At 38.7% G+C, this 18,338-nt stretch overlaps 1 protein-coding gene and 1 long non-coding RNA gene across 6 annotated transcripts in view; one reads left to right on the forward strand and one right to left on the reverse strand.

Moving 5' to 3' along the window:
- ANO6 (anoctamin 6) overlaps positions 1-18,338 on the forward strand; it is a 70,904-nt gene that overhangs the window by 6,778 nt on the left and 45,788 nt on the right. The window lies entirely within an intron of this gene.
- LOC148223679 (uncharacterized) overlaps positions 1-18,338 on the reverse strand; it is a 68,818-nt gene that overhangs the window by 1,668 nt on the left and 48,812 nt on the right. The window contains exon 4 of the long non-coding RNA XR_015803944.1: positions 216-310. This is a non-coding gene — a long non-coding RNA (uncharacterized LOC148223679). The remainder of the gene's footprint in view (positions 1-215; positions 311-18,338) is intronic.

Here is an 18,338-nt window from a genome sequence, read left to right on the forward strand (position 1 = left end):
TTAGTGCTACAGTGCATGTCTTTGGTATGGTCCTTTCTAACAGTCTGAAATATTGCTGTACAAAATATATATCATTAAACTGATATTTGATATATATATTTTAATATTAAATTTAAAAATGATTCACTATGGCATGGGCCTAATATTACTTGCAATTTTTACGGGTTTTTGATTCAAACTCAGGCTTAGTGTGAGTGTAGGTGGAACAGTCTTACCTCAGAAGAGAGTGTGTTCATCTGCTGCACTGGCTGTGAAGAGAGACCGCTCAGACATTGCTACCATCTGGTGTTCTGGTTCCAGTCTGATGGATCTGGAAGTTGAAATGAAAGCTGGAGGCTGTAATGTCACAAACGTGTGAAACAGCACAAACTGGTTTGGCTACCAGAAGAAGTATTCCCACCCACAACCAGCTCACAGCAGCAGCCAATGTCTCCTTGGCATTCTGGCTTTATCTTTCACTGGGGAGTCTCAGTGTCAGTGTGGTAGGAATGCAATGCTGCAGAGAAGGACACTGTGTACTTTATCCTCTTATTGCTGCTTTCTGTGGTAAATGAAAACCGGCAGTCATGTGCACTGTCACCAAACAATAGATTGTGTTTGGTAGTCAGTCTTAGAATGCAAGTGTCTGAGCATAGATCTTTTGTCTTTTCCACCCCTAACAATTTACTCAGGCATCCCACATCTCTGTGAAGGTTTTGTGATGGAAGAAGTGTCTTGATTGTATCCCAAGGGAATATACAGACATCTGAAATATATTTTTGCTTAATTCAGTGGAATTATTCTATTCTTACCTACCCCATTCTCAAGCATTTGATAACAGCAGTAGACATAGAGGCATGGTTCCCAGCATGGACTTGAGAAGTGAGTTCCTGAGGCATCCTTAATGAGTGCCAGATTCAAATTGGAAAATTAATAAAGTATATTAAACTTCAAACTGAACTTTAAGAAGTGTAGTTACACTACGCTAGTCTGCTGGACCATAAACATTGTTTTAATTGTTTTTGTGAATCATGTGGTAGAAACAGCAGCTTAGTTTCAAAATGTTGTTCAATTTAGTTTTTACATTAAATAATTTCCTACTAAACTCCTAATTCATCAACATTATTTAGACACAACTGAAAATTAAAGTTTTGCAAGAACTACCACCAACAGCAGATTTTGCTTTGCTTTTCCTGTTTCCCTTCCTTCCATTTTTTTGTAGATGGATTTAATCTGGCCCCATTAATCTGGTTAGTCAGGTTCTCCAGCATTTTTTAGATATGATTTATCATGGGACATTAAATATTTGCGTAGGAAACTGCTTACATTACAGTCATCAGAATGAGGTGCGCAGCAGTGTTCTGCTGTAGCAAACAGCTACAACCTCTTTTGTGTTTGGTGCTGTTTGAGACCAGCTGGTGCAGCAGGCTCAATGCCTGGAAAACTTGAGTGCCAATGGTGTGTGTCTGTCCCACAGGCTTGCAGCATGGGTGGAGATAGATCACAGAATCACAGAATGGTTTGGGTTGGAAAGACCTTTAAAGCTCATCTAGTCCAACCCCACTGCCATGAGCCCCATCTTTAACTGGATCAGGTTGCTCAGGGCCCCATCCAGTCTGGCTTTTAATGTTTCCAGGGATGGGGCATTGACCACCTCTCTGGGCAACTTGCTCCAGTGTGTCACTAACCTCATTGTTGAAAACTTGTTCCTTATAAGTAGACCAAATCTACCCTCTTTTAGCCTAAAAACCATCATCCCTTGTCCTGTCTCTAAAGGACCTACTAAAAAACCTGTCCACATCTTTCTTATAGGCTCCCAGTTACTCCTAAAATCACACAATTTCTCTGGTTACCCCAGAGCCTTCTCCTCAGACTGAAAGCTCTTAGTTCTTTTTTCAGAGATGCAGCAGAGACCCGTGACCTGTCCCTCAACCATTACTATTTTAGGACATTACAGTCAGATAAAGAATATTCGCTGTCTAGGAAGAGTGGGAGCAAGAAGTGCTTGTGTTGAGATACCCTGCACCTCCTATGGTGTGGTGATACTAACAGACTTGTGTCAGGAGAAGGGGATGTGATTAGTGACTTTTCAGTGCATGAAATATTGTGGATTCTTTCCTTCATTTATGGCAGGAATAGTAACTAAAAAATGTCATCTGAGTTGCAAATCGGGTTGGAAAGTATGAGAAGTGATTACAAAATACTGGTGGTGTAGCAACCCTGCTAAAGATGCTGGCAACTGATATAAGTAATGCAAGGGTGTGCTAACACAGTGGAGGAGTTAAGAGCATGACCAAACAGCCTGTGGAGAAGCTGTAGTCTGTTACTGTCATTCAAGAAAGCCTGAGATAAGCATCAGACTTGAACTTAGATCAGTGGAGAGACTCACGTAGCACAAGCCACGATCTTCACTGAAGGTTCTCGTAAAAGAAGCATTGAAGTAATGAAAAGAGTAAAGAAATGTAAGTGAAGGCAACACATGTCAAGTTCTGGGTACAGACTAAGCATGAAAGTAATTAAAAGTGAAAGAGGAAGAACTCTTGATGGTATTCCCAAGGTGAGGGCTGGCCAATGCAGCTATGAAGAAGCAGTTGTTTACTGTGGGATGGTGAGGCACTGGAACAAGTTCCCCAGAGGAGCTGTGAATGCCGTATGCCTGGGAATGTACAAGGCCAGGCTAGATGGAACTTTGAGCAACTTGTCTCATGGAATGTATCCCTGTTCATGGCAGGGGGGTTGGGAACTAGATGATCTTTAAGGTTCCCTCCAATCCAAACCATTCTGTGAATCTATGATTCTGTAATTCTGTTCACCTATTTATCTGGTCAGGCACTCATTAAGCAGTGGCTTAAAGATTCTTCCAGTTGAGTTCATCAGGAAAATAAACTACAGAAGGGACTAAGATAATTTAGCTATGAGTGCAGTGAATTGAAATAATTCATCTGTGGCATTTTCATGCATATTTTTAATATATAGTAAAAATTGCAATGTGTTAATTGGTAATTTATCCAGCAGGGAAATAAATGCTATCTTTATACTATTAGTTATTTGCAAAAAAAATTTCCACTGCTGTAGATTTGGCACTGAAGTTGAGATGATAATCCAGATGGCTCTACCAGTGCTAGAGAGTTTTATTAGTTTGTGTGCAATATTAGTAAGATTATTGGTGTTCTTTTTCTGTGTGTTTTTTCTGTAAGTAGTCTAATAGAGATTTTATAGGCATTCATGAAAAAGGATGAGGTTAAGTAAGGCACCTTTACCCTTGTGAGCAGTCCCTTTGACTAGAGTGGGAATAGTGTAATTTTTGTAAACAATGTAGAAAAAGCAGAATTAGTCCCTAATGGAGGGAATATCTCTATTAAATCTTTGATCATCTACATATACGCTGATTTATTCTAGGAAAAATAATTAAATTCATTTAATTATTCTGCTGTCTATAAAATACAAGAAGGAATTTTGCAGTAAAGCACAATTTAATCTATAAACTGATGGCAGTGCTTAAGACACAGACCAGAAACAGCTCCTACAATATTTGGTAAGACTTAAGCATATAAAAAACTGGGAAAAAAAAAGACCTGAAGAATAGAAGAGTAAATGCTGGACTATATTTTTTGACTTGTTTCTTGCTGATAACCAAGTGAGGAGAGAGAAAGCTTCAAGGGCAATGCAATCCAGCCAAGTAGAGCTCCAGATGTTTTTGTAACTTTATTGGAGTCTACAAGAAAAGCAATGTTCCTTTATCACAGAATCACAGAATAAGTAGATTTGGAAGGGATTCACCAGAATTATTGAGTCCAGCTCTTAGCCCCGCATAGGACAGTCCCAAGAATCACACCATGTGCCTGAGAGCATTGTTGAAATGGACTCTGCCAGCCTTGGTGCTGTGACCACTTCCCTGCAGAGCCTGTTCCAGTGCCCAAGCACCCTCTGGATGAAGAACCTTTTCCTAATATCCAGCCTAAACATCCCCTGGCACAACTTCAGGCCATTCCCTTGGATCCTGTCACTGGGCACCACAGTAAAATCTAGAGTCCTTTAACTGCTAAAACTACAAAGTATTTCCTGATTAGGAAACAAAAGTACAGTTTGTTTCTAAACTCTGGGTCCAGCACCAAAAATGCTTGTAGACAGTCTTTGCACCTACACACAAGTATGCCTTTATATTTTGACTTTAAATGTAACTTTTTCACTGTTTTTAAAGTAATTAAAAGTATCTTTGTAGGACCTTCCTGTAAACACGCTGTCTGAGAACTGAATGTGGGAAATACTTTAAACGAAACATGCATAGAATCTCATTACAGAAATTCAAATATATCTCATTTGAGACATGTAAATTTAATAGCAATGGGTATAATTTTATAACTATATCTCAAGATTTCTAATTAGATAGCTTATTGATCCATAGGCGTTGAAGGCTGACCAAACAGCCATCTGCAATTACAATTGGGTTAATCATGTCAGCTCCCAATGAAAAGGCTCTGTAGCTGCTGCCTGGAGGTTTGGCATTGGTGAGGAACACCAAGAGATCATTTTGGCTACTAAAAAACCTATGTTTGGAGCTCGGGCCAACTGCTGTGTGTGGGTTGCCCTCCTGTAAAACATACGGAAGGCAGGGTATGCTAGTTCCCTCTATAAAAGGGTAGTAATTTTGACAGTATGGTTGAGGTTGATCTTGGCAAACTTGTCTCATGACAAAAGCAGAAGCAGCTTGTCTTCTTCATATTTCCTGCTTCAGGACAGCTGTTTTGTTTTATTTGATCTAGGATTAAAAAAAAAAACCCGAACAAAGCTAAATCGCATTATTATAAGCAATGAAGAAAACACCTTCCGATTCAAGAACACCCTCGGAGACCTTCAACACTGGAGGAGGTATAAAAGCAACTTATCAGACTTTTGACCAGAGGCCTAACTATACAGTTCTCTCCAAAGCGTTCTGTCACAGTCCTACAGCAAGTCATCCTTCAGAGTATATGCATGTTTGTCAGGCCAGGTTCTGGGCATGCATGAGACCTAGGAAGGGGAGGGAGAGAGTTCACACAAAAATAATAAATAACTTGTGCTGATTCTTGGTTTCATCCTTTCTACTTCTTAAAATATCAGCAATGCTGTGTTTTAACAGTTGGTTTACATCAGATCTCACTCCTCTGAAATTACTTGGGGAAAGAAAACATAAAACCAATGATATTTTATGGAGTTTGGGCTCAAGTTTGGACTCAGCCTTCTGATAGCTGTTACATTGCCACCATTTCATGTACTTGTCTCAGGCTGTGGTAGGAATATTGATTTTTACAGGATTACCTGCAGCCTGCTCCTATAGTTCTCACACAACAGCATAAACTTCTGAGATAGCAGGCTGCTGCTCCTTTCTCTATTCCAGACCATGTAGGGAAGGATTACAAGCCAAACATGAGAACACAAACATGAGAATGATTCTTTTGAGATAAGTGGATCCAGCAGCATCCATGAAGTTATCTAAGTGTGTAAATGTTGCAGTCTTATTCCCCAGAGTTTGGGGGTAGCTGTTCAGTAGGTGTTTTTCAGTGTGGGGTTTTTTTTCAGTTGTTTATTTTCCAAAGTTTTTCATGAAGAAAGCATAAACAATAACACTCCATTTATCAGTTGTGGTTTGGTGTATCCTTGCTTTATTTTAATTTGTTTCCTCATAATGGAGGAGAATTTAATTAAATGCATTGGGGATGGATGTTTATCCTGTGTTCTAAGATCAAATGTGTCCATCAGAAGAGCTTCTGCATCTCTCACTGTGTATAGTTCACCAAACAAACCCATGAACCATTTGTCTCATCAGAATGTTCCTTAGGAACCTTGCATGCAAAAATAAACATTAGAGAAATCCTGTTTGCTTTCATCATGAGTCTTTAAATTCTTTTCCATATCTCTCACTATTTTCTTTGCTGTTTTCTTGTGTCACCTTTAGGGCCAGTCATTCTCTTGGCATTCAGAATGCCAAGTCGGAGTCCCTATGAACGGATCTGGCTCATGCAGAAGAGAAATGTCACTCACAAGGTTACAAAATGCTCTTCAGATCTAAACTGCACAGCTGAAGTGCCAGCCTGGAGCAAGCAGGGATAGAGGAGTAATTATTCCATGATTTTATGTTTCTGTATTTCTCCAGTTTGCAGATACTGAACTAAAGGAAAATTTGGAGGTAAAATCCTTGTGTTCAGAGATCAGACTGGATGGCCTTGCTGGTACCTTCTAGTCTTACAGTCTAGGAGCTGGATTCACACATTTCAAAAGGTCATTTTTCTTACCTTTGACACAAAAAATGGAATCTGCAGTAAAGACACTCTAGTCTCCTCTTCAAAAACAGAACAAATCTCAGCATACTGATATCAAGGGACAATGACTAACTTCCTAACAGCCCATCACACTTGCATTTTCCCTACTGTTATAACAAGATGCGTAAGCATTCTTATATCAGCTTAAATGAAAAACAGCTCTCTAGAGGCTGCTGGTTGGGTTTTGGTTTTATTTCACTGAAAAACTGATTTTTTACATTTTCTCACTTCCACAGTTTTGAAGAAATGGATTAGAATCTCAGTTGAAATGAGTTTGTGAAGAGAGCTATCACTGGGTCTCTCAACACTGGTTGTACCCTCATGGGCATCTATAATGTACAAAATGAGCAAACCCTGTGGTTGTTCCTGTGTTACTGCTATCTGGCATGTTCATAGCATCATAAGCAGTTTAGCAGGATTCTTTACAGACACCAAAGTAAAATGTCTTTCTGTGCTTTCCAAAACAAAGCTTGCATTTCCTCTTCTGTGGGCTTTTTTTAAGATTTCATGGAATTGCACTGTGGTGTAGGCGAGAAAGGAGGAAACCAGGGTTTGACTTTTTCCTCCTTATTATTCTTCCTGCTTGGTTTTGTTATAGCTGAACGGTATCTAAGATTCAATGCTAGTCATTTTTCATCAGGATCCTTACAGTATAGTCCTGAGTTCTGTTAGCTCCCTCCTGAGGTGCACTGTTAAAATACAAGTATTTTTATTCTCTGTGCTGAGCAAAAGGAGACTTTACTTTTAAATTCATGGGGATTCTTTACTGATAAGTTCTTAGAGAGAATTTACTCAATCAAGTCTTCTATGAAGGGGCAACAACTGCTAGAGAAATCTAGAAATGGCACTTTATGCCAGACTGTCATGTGCTTGCTCTGCTGGGTCTAAAGCTGTCCTGCTGTTTCTACTCTGAAAGACTTGTTCAATGGTGGTGGGTGACCATACTGAAATCTGAAGTATGACTCTACCCAGGGAATAATCCTATATAGGCTGCTCATCACAAAACTTCAGCTAGATACCTGATAATTTATTTACATTGTTGCCTGTCAAGTAGTCAAAAAGCTCTCGCTGTCCCATGGTCAGCACTGTTCATACATTTTCTCAGGTATCTTTGGCATTTGCCTCGGAACTTGCAGTACTATGTCATATATCTGAGACTATTTCTAATGTGCCACCTCATGGATAGGCTATTAAAATCTTGCTGCTCCTCACTCATCCCAGAGCCAAGACATATAAGAAGCAGTTGCAGGCTCAAGAGCATTTAAGATGTTCTAAAAAAAAAAAAAAAAAGTACTACTTCTGTCTGATTTTATATGGTGGGAGCTTCCCTGCCTCTGTGCCCTCATATTGCACTTTGGAGCACTGAATGGTGGTTTTGACCCCAAGCACCACTGAGATTCTCTTGAGGCCAGGAAGCTGGGCTAGGTGGACCACTGACCTTGTGTAAAACTAGTGAACAGCCTTAGTGCTCACTCTCTGGTGAAAAGGCACAGTAAGAACCTGCAGAGAAGGCAAGATGTAGAGGCCAATGACTGCTGTACCATACAGCTGGGGGCTGGGAGCAGCTGTCCTTTCTGCCCAAGGACAAAGGCCAGGAGCCAGTGCTAAGCCCTGCAGCTGAATGACCACAAGGCAGTAGTGTGTTTCACTCCTCATCTGACAGAAAGGACAATTCACCAGTGGGGCTTACAAACCAGATGACAGACCACCTATCCCAACAAGAGGCTGATTGCAGCCAGAAGCATAGCTTAATGATGGCATTGCCTTGGAAAGCTAATTGTCGACCCTGCTTAAGCTCAAGGCTTGGTCTGGTAAATGTGCATGATTGATCTGTCAATTCAGTCACCTAAACCTGGGAGCTCTTAATCAGTGACTGAAATGACCTTCAGCATGTTATTCTCTCTCCAGAAGAAGAAGCAACTTCATTTTTTCCATCCTTGTCTTGTTAGAGGACTGTAGTGGCTCTTGGGATCTTACATCCTTCTACTTCCTTGTTCTCAAAGTCCAGGGAAAAAAATTTGTATTCTCTCTGGAGCTTGCTTTTATTGCCTTCACGTTTTCTGAATGAATTTGTGCATAAATTTCTTGAGTTGGTATTTTCATATGCATTTATTTTTTAACTTTAATTGTAGAGTGGACTTTTCAATGCCAGGCAGAGGAAGCATATTCTTGTTTTCCATCAGCCTGCCCACACTACTCTTATTAGAAAGCTGCATGTACACATGCATCCTTCTTGTTAATGCCTCTTTTCCCAGAAAGGAATATAGAAACCTCTGTGTCTTCAAAGCCACATCTGTCTGACATGAAGCTGTCAGGCCTTTCCCAGCTGTAGTTGGTGGGCATCATGAGTTTAATTTTCAGCAGAAACCAGAATTTTTATTCATAGTGATTGTAATAAGCGAAAATAACCACACTCATTGGTTGTTTCCATCATGGTACTGAATTTACACTAATTACATTATTCTGAACTAACTTTTAAAATTTAATAAATTTCATCCAAGAGAAAAAGTGTCTACAATTACTATTATTACTTTTCTTGCAGTGCATTTTGAGATTACTCTGCAGCAGCACAGAGCATTGCTACATATGGACCACTAATCAAATTGCCTGATTAGGTGAAATTCTAGACTTTCAGCAAAGTTTCCTCATGCCAATTGCAGTAATAATTGTTACATCACTTCTGCTCAAGGAAATCACTCAAATGATTCCGATATAATTCTGTTTCTAAACTGACTGTATAATTAAATAATACAGTATAGCCAGCAGTAATCTTTCTCCATATTTAAATGCAAATTTTACCAGTTCCCAGCAGGAGCCATAGCATCCCTAATTGGTTGCAGCTAATAATATATTATGACTAAAAAATGTTAACATTACGGTTATGAAGTCAAGCACTTAGAAGTTAGGCAGTGCCAGCATTGGTCAATAGTAATTGGCAACTTCCATTTCCCTGCCATTTGTTTAAATACAAGTTACAGTGTTTAGGCACACAATCACTGTTCTTTTTTTCCTCTTAAGTCCACTGCCCCATTCAGTAAACTGGTAGTAATTGCTGAATTCTTCTTAATCTTCCTCATAAACAGCATGGCTCCAGGTCTTGTTTAGACCACAGAACATTTTCATTCCTTTTGTCCTCTGTGTTTCTATGGTGCTTTACCACTTCTGAACACTATATCCAACAGGAATGTGAGTGTCAGGTTGCCTAACTCCTGTTTTTAGGGAGACATGGAGTTTTAGGAACCCAGGCCCTTTTCACAGGAATTTAGGCTGCTGAAGTGATTACTAAGATGTGTGGAAGGTAAGACAGTTCTGAATGGGTTGTGCAAACACAAGGTGCTGAACAGGGAGATCTAGATTGCGCTGGCAGGAATCCAGTGCAATTGCAATGGCAGGAATACATCTTCTGCACAAGAAAGGCCACAAGAAAATAATTCATTTTCAACCACTTTTGTAGAGTCATATCTTAATCCCATTCTGGGTCTCTAGTTGTTAAATTCCCAGCTTTTCTTACAAAGTTGTCTAAAAAATGCTCACCAATAACAAAAGCTCAGACAATAACAAGAGCATTTTCCAATTTTGCTATTACAAGTACCATACCATACTTCATCATAGAATCATCATAGAAACAGTCTGGGTTGGAAGGAACCTTGAATATCATCTTGTTCCAACCCCTCTGCCATGGACGGGGACATCTTTCACTGGACCAGGTCGCTCAGAGCTCCGTCCAGCTTGGTCTTGGACACAACCAGGGATGGGATATCCACAGCTTCTCTGGGGAATCTGTTGCAGTGTCTCACCACCTTCACAGTAGAGGATTTTTGCTAGTATGTGATCTAAACATACTCTTTCAGTGTGAAGCCATTTCCCCTTGTCTCGTCACTACATGCTCTTGTAAATGGTCTCTCTTAATGACAAATGCCCAGCTGTGCTGTGGAAGTGCTGAGCTGCCTGGCAGTAGCACCCTGGGCAGTTAGCTTGAAAACTCTGACGGGAAAAGCTGGGCCAAACCTTGTTTGAGCAGCTTGCTCACCACCACATGTATTAGACCCTGAAGCTGGGATACAGGCCACTTCTCTGAGGCTGTATGCAAATTCTTTGACCAACAGATAATCTTTCTTCCTTTCAATCTTCCCTCAGCCCTATATAGTATATGTCTTGCAAAAATAAGTTAAAGCTCTAGACAGACAAGTTTTACTTAGCCAAACCTAGAATCACTGTCATTGCATCCCCCTCTTGTATACAAAAGAAGGTAGGGCTCTGAAGAAAAAAAGAATAAGAGTTTGGAGTTTATACTGAAAAATTATTTCCTTTGCTTTAAAATCTGCCAGCATCTCCTATGCTAGATCAAGTGGTATTACTCTGTACGTTTTTACCTTTTTTGTAGTCATAAAAAATTCTGAAACAGAAGATCTGCAATGACAAACAGTCTTGAACCAGAACTATTTCAGTGTTCATGCGTTTTAGTTTGAAAATCTGCTCACTTACCACATCTCTCTATAAATTTCTTTTTCAGAAAAACTCTGCAAGTCAATAGAGCTGTAATAACCAAAGAGGAATGATTGCAGTTACTGATTTAATTTATGGGTTGTAATATGTAATAACCTGAATTTTTATTTTAACAGCTTTCTGAGAGAAGGAATTTTTTCTTGTTGATTGGTAAAGCAGCTAAGGCAGTAAACCCCTTGTGTTCTACTGCATAATGACATTTCTGAGGGCACCACAGGAGCTATACCCAGTCTGGACCCTGGCAACCCCCATGGAAATATACCCACAGTGCCTGACAGCAAGGCAGGAAATTCCTGTTAGCCAGCAGTTGTAAAGCCACTATTTTAGTTTGCACTTCTAGAACTGAATGTTTTGGTTACTCCCAAATCCTGTTTTAGGGACCTACATCTCTTCTTTAATTCCATAGACACACATTAATTTCAGCAAGTATGTAGCTGAATGCACACTTTCTTTGATTTTCAATTTTTTGCTGCATAATTTCTTCCTAATCTACTAGATAATTCCTATTTCCTCTGAACTTGTCTATAGATGCATCTTGTTGGTAAATAGAGTTGATATACTATAAAGAAAAACACGTTTATTAGTTGACTGAAACATGCTGTATACTTCTAAAAAAATGCATTTATGAAACATTTTGCATTTTAAATAATTGATTAAGCATGGGAAACATTAATTATAGTAATGAAATTGATGTATCAGTTAATGAAATTAATTGATCCATTCTGGTCACTAAGAGCCATATGCTATGGTTGATATAATCTGGCATAAAAACTCTCTGTCTGCTTGGACACTTCTGAATAGATCAACAAGAATTTGTCTGTAACTTGATATGCCTACTATGTTCTGCAAATCTGTCCTAATGCCCTTTGGGTTCTTAAAATTAGTCTATCTCATCCTTTGCAACCTGAATTTTATTTACTGCAACAGTAAAAAAATGCAGCCTGTTCTTCTTGATGCCTTTTTCAGACTAAAACAGATTATTCCAAGTAAAGAAATTTTTCTCTCAGAACTTTCTGACAAAGCTAAAAGTCAAAGACGTCTGTAAGCTGGTGCTGGGTTCAGTGACCCATCTGATCCCTTATGTCTTATGTTCTTAATGTGGCTGAGGTCATTCTTTTTCTCAACTCTCATTTTTGACAGCAGGAATTACAATGTTTTCATTATTGCTAAAAATGAAAGAAATAAAATACATATGCATGTATGTATGCCTCAGTTTGTAGGAGTTTGACAGAATCAATCATGAAGCAGGCTCATTTGGCAGTCAACATTACAGTAGTTTTCTACCTGATTCCATATATAATTAAACCAAGGCAGCCCTTAATTGAAAAATTTAAGAAGGCTTGTTTGTTGCATCATTTTAGTATATTTAAGTTACTAGACTATAAAAAAACGTGGAGAAGAGAAAATTTTTCAAGCCTATATTCCAAACTGAGATTAATGCCTGAAAAGTGTATCAGTCTGAAGCCTGTTGACTTAATCACTTTATTCCATTACTTTATACTTTGAACAAAGTGAGCCATGTGTTTAGCATGCATACAATCAGTTTACAACTGAAAAACATACCAAATATTGTTTAAAGTTATAGCAGGTAGACATGTTAATACATTCTAAAACCAAAGGTTGTTTATCTTTGAATTGCCTATTGATGGATGAGAGCCAAAATAATTCTTTCTGACAGCTATTTCAGCTGAATGTGGATAAACTGTTTAGCTTGAGGAAAAAGTATTTGGAATATTCTAATTAGCAACTGCATTTCTGCAGTGATTTACAGTCAGCTGGAGTCGGATGTGGATACTGGATGAAGCCAGGTTGGTTCTGGCATCCACTACAGCACTGAGAAACAGGAGCCAACATTGGCATTTCAGCAGATTACTCTGAAATCACAGAATTGTAACTAAAACATCATTAGTCCAGTGCTTTGTTCTTGAAACTGAGGTTGGGGCTAGTCCAGGTCTCACTGAAATGTTTTAGGATTTTTGCCACAGGTTTTGGGCAATTTGCCCTCTTTGAGTTCAAAACACAAAACAACTGTTTTACAATTACTGAGCCCCCTAAACATTCCAGTTCAGTGTCTCTTAAATATTTAGCACTGCTATCAGCAGAATCATTTCCACAAAGTCAAATTTCTTGTTTTTATAACTGCCTGCTATTTACTTTATTATTTTTGGTGAACTATCCTGACTCTGACTTGCAGACTTGCCCTCTGTTATATACCCAACTGAATGTTTTCCAGTTTAGGGTTAGCCATGAAAGAGCATTTATTTTTTAAAGTCATTCCACATGTTCCCATCCTTTGTTTGCACAGCTGTAAAAGAAGATAACTTAATGGAAAAAAATAGTCTTTCAAACAAGAAAGAATCATCTTCCAAGACAGCTATTTCACTTCCTTTGTGCTCCAGTCGCATCTATAGCTTCATTATTAGGTCTCCTTGGGCTTCTGAAATGAAAAGCAATGTTTTCCTTATTATGTGGCATAGATTAGATTTTTGGGTTGATGATACCTGCAGATCTGCACTATGTGAGCACACAAAGTATGTAATTTATTGACAGCTGGAAAGCCATTTTGGCATTACTACATTTTAACATTACTGGTTGTCACCATGTTTCTCACGTGATGTAAGACTTCAGGAGACCCTAAGAGGAGAACAAGACTTTCACATGGAAGGCAGCTGTGTAGATCTCTTATTAACTGGAAATGTTAAGTTATAAAGCATAGTTTGATATTAAAATAATTCAATTTCTCTTCAAATACATAATTTTTCTGAAAGTGAAGAATGTGAGGTTTAGCAGCATGATTTTCAATTTGTTGTTGAATAATTTCTTCCTAAGAAATCATCAAATCATTCTTCAGTGAGGTCTACAGGTATGAAATAAAGCTAATTTAAACACATTCTAATCACAGAACTTACCAGAATGAATGCTACTAAATGCAAGACAATCGTATCTGGTAGAATGAGGTGAAGCCATTGATAATTTTATAATGTCTGCTCTTATATCTGCATGGAGAAAATACCATAGCCCAGAGAATCACTAGTCAGGAAAAATCAGCATCTGGACAAAGACCACAGTCTTTGGATCTTCTAGTTTGTCCCAGCAGATAGGAACAATCTGACTCCATCCAGTTCTTTGAGCCTCACTGTGGCAAACATGATGCGATCTTTTAATTTGATTTTCATTAGAATGCATAGACTTTGCTAATCACTTTTTTTCCTTTTCTAATGTGGTGACAGTGCTGTCAAATATATCAGGAAATGTGTCAATTCAGATAAAAATTGCACGTAAACATTTCCTGATATTTTCCACTCAGTGACGTATTTTGTTATTATACTAATTTTCTTTGCAATCTATTTGAGGCCTAAACAACCTGAGCGTGTCTAATTGTGTTCATTATGTTTGTACATTTCTATGTGCAGTGAATGTTGTTGCCTCAGGCACAGCTACGTGAAGACAGGGCTGGGAGGAAGTTTGAATGGGGATCTGAAATACCATCAGTGTTCTCCTTCAGCAAATGCCAGCTGCCCGTTCCTTCCCTGCTTCCCACCTGCTGCACTGCACATGCAGCCCGGAACTGCGGACCAGTGGCTGTGCCCCAGCACTGCGGTCTGGCTTTGGTCCATTTTCTGTACCCATACTGTAAACTTCCCTCTTTGGGGAACAGGAACTCCATGCTGCAGGCAAATCCCACTAAGGGGCTGAGCAGATGTTCTTGAGCACATTGGTTTTGTACTTAGGAGAGCACAGTGTTCTATTAACTTATTTTTCTCCCTGTAAGGAGAGGATTTGGGACTTAGACTGTTTAAAGATTCTGTGAGAGACAGTCAGCACTCTCAGAACTCTGAGGGAAGTGAGAGGTGATGTGATCTCCATAGCAAAGCAGCAAAGCCCAGGGATTCCAGATGTCACCTCCTGGCTTTGCATTCTTGGTTGCTCATGAGGGACCATGTTCAGTGCCAGGGCTGAGATCTTGTCCTTAACAATGTCTCACAGGCTTGTTAAATACCAGGTACTATGAGTTTAGTAAAGTCTTCTTGACTTCTCAGAATAATTCGGTGCCTATTAATTTGGGTTAATGCAGGTGATTTACAAGCCAAAAGAGTGCTGCAGCTCTTTCTCACCTCTGACTAAATTCATTTGAGAGGAAATCAGTGAAAGCAAATACATAGAATTTCTTTTGTCTAAAAGATTGGCATCTTCAGGCATGTTTGACAATGTCCTTGTAACAAAGCCAAGCCCAATGGTTCTTTTCAAACATCAGCTTATCCAACTTTTTTTGTTGTCTTTTTGTCATTAATGTTTTTCTGGACAACATGTTTTTTCACTATTGGATACTGCTTTTTTTTGTTCTCAGTCCTCTTTAATTTACAGATTCAAAAAGCCTGTTTCATCCCTACTAAATGTGCTTTGGACAGCTTCCATTATTTCACTATTCAGACCCCAAAAAAAGGTTTAATTCTTTATATTTAATTCTTCTGTAAATTTCTTATAAAGGAAGTGTAGCTTCCATGTCTATCAGTAGGCCTTAACATCTCACCTATAGCAATAGGTAGAGATTGCTAGTAATAATGTTCATTAAAGCCTTTAAATTTGAATTATGCAATAAGAAATCACTGAACTTACAAAACCATCCACTGTCAATATTAATTAATTAATGAAAAGACTGGACATTTTGTGTTGGCTGTCAAGGGATTTTTGAGGTTTTTATTCAATCCAGTCAGAAATTCTGGCTTACCTGTAAGAAAGCAAAGCTTTAGAGAAAACCCATTTTAAAAATTGCTGGTAGAATAAACATCAGGATTCATCACCAATGGCCTGGCCAAAAGAATGGGATATACATAGGTTATGAAGAAATAATGTGGGATTAGCATGGACTTCGTAGTACTTCTGCATAGGCATATTTGAGGGAAGGTGTGAGGTGTTGACAACTCAGTTCAGTGTCCTGCATTGAAGAATAATTTCCAGGCAGCTGGAAACACCACTGATGTATTGGCAGCTCAAATACCACAAAGATGTTCAAAGTAGTTTGCACATTTTCAGTACTTAAAATTTTTACAACAGCATCTTTTGAGAAGACTAGATCAAAGACCAACTGGTATCATTGAGCAGACACTCAGAACTATGAGTACAATAGAAAGAAATTAGATTAAGCGTTTGTCTTTTGTTAAGAAAAAAGCAAATGTTGCCTGGATTGCTTGAAGACAGAATTTGATGTATCTGTCAATTAAAATCACAGTATGCTGGCACAAAGCCAGTAGATTTCTTTGTTCCCTTGCACCTCCTTTGCTTTACTTGGTTGGGTGATAGAACACAAACGTCTAGCCTTGACTCAAATAGTAATAGGAGTGATAACATTTCTGAAGAAGATATGAGTAAACAGAACTATTATTTTATTATAAAATCTCAACACAGTGGCCTCTAGACGTAACTATGATAACACTATGGCCAGACTTAACAATCAGAGGAAACTGCGTCTTGGGACCCAGAGCTCAAAACCTCTGGTAGGCCAGCCTAATAAAGTTGATGCCAGATTCAACATGGCCTAAATGTTCCAGAATATTTAATTCATCTGTACTAAATAATCTCTGATGTTAAAGACCTCACATGACCTCACCTGCCTTCTCAGGAGCTTTCCTGTTCTTGCTGTTAGGAGGTTTTTCTTAGTGTGTAGCATCAAACTCTTATGCTGTAATTTTTTTTTTCCTCCATACCTAAAACTAACTTTACCATAATGCTGATGGGGAGGTAGGAGAAATATAAATTAAGTGATTTTGGGGGTATAAAAAGCACTTTGTGTGGGTGCAGCTTTTTCTGGCAAAGCTGAGTTTTTGCAGTATTGTTTTTGTATTTCTGAGAGACTAGAACAGTCTCTTCCAGATAAAAACGGCACAAATTGACACAGCTGCCCTTGCAAACCACTGTCAGAACAAATCTTATCTAAGTACCCATTCAGGTAGTGTCAAGACTTTCCAATTTTGGATTCACATGAACATTAATCTGTAATTAATTTGAGAGAAGTTCTTGGCTATTGTCTCATGAGAGGTAAGAGTGGCAGGTCCCTTTTACGTAAGTTCTTCCATAGGGACAATGACCCAGGGACTCTCTTGAGCATTATTTCAAATACAAATGTGTTAAAATATTAAATATAGACGCAATTATAAAGTTTCCATGACATTCACTGTATCAGGAGGAAGGTATTCTGGATAGAGACCCTGATGCAAAAGCAAATTGAACTCACATACAAATTTCACAAGGATATTTCTGACCAGCCCCAGATCCATAAGGATTTTCGAGAACTGGAATTCTGCTTCCTGTGAATGGCATGTTTCCACCTTCAGTTCTGTCTGAAGGGTTTTCTAGACAGGACCAATGATGGGGGTGTGGTTACTTAGTAAAAAGGCCACTTTGACTCCTGATTATGCAGTTCAGTGGCTGGGAGTCTTTGTGTCTGTGTCCATACCTTCATGTTTTGTGTAATGGCACACAGCTTCAGAGCAACTGTTTATATGTCAAAGCAAGATGCTAATATTTCTACTTCCCTCTGCCCATTACATGTGGGCAGAAACATTTCTTCTTCTGTGGGTTTTCAGAAATACTTTGTATCTGGATATCTTTGCATTGACACAGAAAATAAAGAATGAAGGAAATGCAGGCAGATGTCCATTACACTGACTTTGAGAATGTCTTTCCCCTTCTCACCTTAGTCTAAGCAAAATCTATTAAACCATAATGATGCACATGTTCAGCAGTTTTTTGGTAGCTGCTGAGAGGTGCTTGTGTTTTCTAAGCCCTTATGTTATTGTCTCACCATGTGATGTTTGAGTGCTCTTTTTTTTTAAATTCTAAATTTTAAATTTTTAATTTACTATTACCAAAGCAGAGATCTGAAAACTGACAACGCCATCTGCACTTAAGTCCCTACCAAACTCTGAAAGAGTATTTAAACAAGAATTTTCTGCTTGGAGGCCATGAGAGAATTTGTAATCTTGTTGTGCTCTTTTTCTAAGTGTTCTGGCATATCTTCAGCTACTATAAATGAGCATCACCAGTGAAAAAGAAAAGCAATGAAGGTTTTAAGCCAGAAAACCCAAAACCAACCAAAAAAAAAAGCTAAACTAAACCAAAACATAACCAGGCATATCAGTTGTGTTTTTCCTGGCTTTGTATCTAATGGGTGTTGAACTATTCTAAAAGGTTAGGTTAATTATTTTAGAGTTTGGAGATCTTCTTTTAGTATTATAGTATTTTTCGGTAGGTTGAGACTGTCCTTTCCAGACAACACTGGAATTTAGGTACCTGTGTTATCCATGACCCTTCCTCAATGCAGGACAGACTTAACTTAGATATGTCTGAGCTTTAAGGATCTAAAAATAACAGATGGGATCCATCTGCCTGCCATGCATAGGCAGGAAGCAGACTGCTCCCTTCAGCTACTTGATGTTATCATCAGCCTCAGGATGTTATCTGACTTCTCCTTAAGACACAAAAATACTTGTGAAGAAACAAAACCTTGCAAATACCTTGCAGCAAATGTAGAGCTTCTGTAACTTATTTCCAGTA

This window comes from Sturnus vulgaris, chromosome 5 (genome assembly GCF_052056855.1).
Source record: "Sturnus vulgaris isolate bStuVul1 chromosome 5, bStuVul1.hap1, whole genome shotgun sequence".
In the NCBI taxonomy this organism is placed as follows: Eukaryota; Metazoa; Chordata; class Aves; order Passeriformes; family Sturnidae; genus Sturnus; species Sturnus vulgaris.